This window comes from Helianthus annuus, chromosome 13 (assembly GCF_002127325.2).
Source record: "Helianthus annuus cultivar XRQ/B chromosome 13, HanXRQr2.0-SUNRISE, whole genome shotgun sequence".
NCBI classification, from domain to species: Eukaryota; Viridiplantae; Streptophyta; class Magnoliopsida; order Asterales; family Asteraceae; genus Helianthus; species Helianthus annuus.
The window spans coordinates 41,668,844-41,672,452 of NC_035445.2; positions in this window are offsets into that span (position 1 = coordinate 41,668,844).

Consider the following 3,609-nt stretch of genomic DNA (forward strand, 5'->3'; position numbering starts at 1 on the left):
ACGGTCGAGTGACAAATACCTGTTCTTGATAATTGGTTGATAAAAACATTGTAATCTCTCTTAATACTGTAAATTATAACAATGTGTCTTTTTAGTTAAAATGAATGATTCACTCAGTATTTCCCCGCTGACAAAATATTTTTACAACATGTTTCAGGTGACCTACTTTGAATTAAGTGCAAGTGCGCAGGAGCACTCTGAAGCTTAAAGTAGTGGCTCGAATAAATAAATAAACATGTTTGTAAAATAAAGAAATTATGAAATTTCTCCACTGTAAATTACGGGGTTTTATCCCGAATTATAAATAAATAATATTCGGGCATTTTCAAGTTTAAATGATCCTGTTAAGACTTCCGCTGTAAAAATGAATACCACGGGATTTCTGTCCCGCGGCTCCTGGACCGGGTCAACCGGGCACGGGGGCCGTGACAGAAAAAGGTGGTATCAGAGCCACTGATTTAAGCTAATTAAGTATTTAGAAAATACTTAATTTATCTAATTGCCATTTTGTGATTTTGTAAAACTTTAGTTTACAAAATTTTAACTTAGGATTATGTGCGTCTTCATGTGTGTTAACAGCATGAATGAAATATCAGAAGCCCTGCAAAATATTTCAATCCATAGTACAGATATGGATATCACCGGTATTACTACTGGATACCAGGCGGACGTAGAGGAGCCCATGGTATTTAAAGCCCAGCCTCAGGAAAAACATAAAGTAGTGAAAAAGAGACATAGGTGGGCGGGTTGGAGGCGTGTGCGTAGGAAGAAGCCAGCAACCCAGAAAACCATGAAAAAGGATGACCCAAAAGACAAAGGAAAAGGCATAGAAACTGAAGAGAGTTCTAGACAAAATCAGGAACCCCTATCTTGGGAGGAAGAGCTAGATCATAAACTGTCGCTAGGAGACATCGTTGGGCCAACCGATGAAACCCTCTTTAGCCACCCAGCAGAAGCCCTATTGCCTGTTAACCTAGAACCTGCCATTCCAGACCCTATTATGCACCCTAGACCTTTTCCCGGAACCCTAGAGCAATGGTGGTCTGCCGACTGGCAATTTCAGAATATCATGAATAACCCTAACACTTTTCTCCCTCAATTCGACCCGGAACCTGCACCGAACCCACCAATGAGTCACGAGAACTTAGCTGAACTTCGCCATTTTGGCGAGGAATTGGTGGATGCCGGAAATAGGATTCGGGAGGTAGGAGAGCAGATCTCCTGGAAATATGACGAGAGGGAGCGTCATTTCTGAGAAAGCCAGTTAACAGGGACTGTAGGTGGTGGTGTGGTAATGTATAATAGTAAAATATAACTCTTGTAAAATAGTTTAAAATAAAACCTTGTAAGATAAGCAGTGTGTACGGACGCATAGTATTAAAAAATATATATATAAAAAATCGGATAGTCGCAAAGTCGACAATTTTGACTGTACTTGGTTATGTGATTATTTGTTTCCTTAATTGTTAATTAGTATTAATTGTCTACTTGTTAAATTACTGAATGGGTAAACAAAAGCTCTCGGATATTTACTATCAACTAGACAGTGCCCAAAAGACTAATAAAAATCCATCCCGACCAAACTCCTCTAGATATTCAGTAAACACTAGTGAAGGAATATTTATCTGTAAAGCATCCTATGAAAACCCACTTACTCCCGAAAAGAGAGATTGGATTATTAGGAAAAGTCAAGAGAAAGTAGGAACATCCAAATCAAAAGAAGTGGTAATTAATAAAGAAATCGGTAAGAAACCGCCATGGGAAGACAAGTTAGATGAAAAATGGTCAGACCTTTATATGTTAGCTACTACTGCTGTAAACTTTGATCCGTAATCAAGATAAGTAGTCAAACCAAAACCAATCCTGGTAAATAAATAAGTACGAGGGAATAAATGCAGGATGTAGTTGTTAAATAGTAGTATGTTTTATCAGTTGTAATAGATCTATAAGATTGTGTGTTATTTTCTTAAATAAAGTTTGATTGTATAATGGACTCCAGCAATTGTGCTAAATAATAGTTTATAAACATTCAGATGGAACGCGCTGTAAATGAACCAGTTAATGAAGTTAATCAGTCAGAACATAATAACGAGGATCATTTCCTAAATCGGCAAGATATAGAAAATATCGTTGTTCAAGGAATAGTTAATGCTATTCCGGCTATCGTCGCTGCGGTAAAAAGTCCTGTTGAGCCTTCACAAGCTCACCCTAGTAAACGTACGCACGATGATACTGCAAGTAATAGTATCAACGGAGGTGGTAATAATAACAATAATAGAATTCAGTCCCCGCTACACAAAAGGATGAAAGCTGTAACACCTGGTTGCACTTACAAAGAATTCCTTGCCTGTAAACCTGTAGAATTTGCAGGCAACGAAGGGGCGACTGCGGCACTGCGTTGGTTAGAGAAAACCGAGGCAGTAATCAAAATAAGTAAATGTGCTGAGGAAGACAAAGTCATGTACGCTTCTCACCTTTTCAAGGAAGAAGCATTGGAATGGTGGAACACAGTATTACAAGCCAAAGGAAGTGACATGGTTTATGCCATAAGCTGGGAAGAATTTAAGCAATTGATAGAAAGAAAATTTTGTCCTGAATACGAAAAAGAGCAGATGGCAAATAAGTTTCTGAGCCACCGAATGGTGGATGTAGATTGTCGAGGGTATACTTCAAAATTCTTTGAGTATGCCAGGATGGTACCTACTCTGGCTTCGCCAGAACCCGTACTTATCTCTCGCTATATTTGGGGTTTGATTAGCGAGATTCGTGACATTGTCAAAGCTGCTAGGCCTCATACGATTGACGAAGCGATAGAATTAGCCAACACTCTAACTGACGGGCTGATACGCACTCGAGAAGAAAATAGGAAGAAGGATTTGGCTCAGAAAATTACCCAAGGATTTCGTGTGGGTAGTGGTAGTAATTTCAAGAAAAGGGGAACAGGACAATCCTCTGTCCTGCCATATTGCAAAAACTGTAAAAAGAAGCATTTCGGAAGATGTAGGGAAACCTGTAACTTCTGCAAAATGGTAGGCCATAGGGAAGAGACTTGCAGGAAGAAAATCACAGTCTGCTATAACTGCGGAGAAACTGGACATTATAAGCCAGATTGCCCTAAATTAGTCAAACCAGCAGACAACAAGACTAAACCGGCTGAAGGAACTACCAAGAAGAACACACGAGCCTTCCAATTAACTACTCAGGAAGCCGAACTAATTCCTAATGTCATAGCTGGTACGTTTTTAGTCCACAACGTTTATGCAAAAGTATTATTTGACTCTGGTGCAAACCAAAGTTTTATAAATACTTCGTTCTGCCAAGTCCTTAACTTACCTTTAGCCAACCTTAGGCAAATTTTTACAGTCGAAACGACAGATGGAAATTCTGTCAAAATAAATAAGGTTTTGCAAGATGAAAAGATAGAACTTTTAGGACATAAATTTTCTGCAAACCTGTTACCCATGAACTTAGCCGGATTCGATGTTGTGTTAGGAATGGATTGGTTAATAGCCAACCATGCTCGAATTCTCTATGATAAAAATTCCATAGAAATTCATACCCCCACAGGAGAATTAATAATAATTACCGGAGACAAACCACAAAAACCAC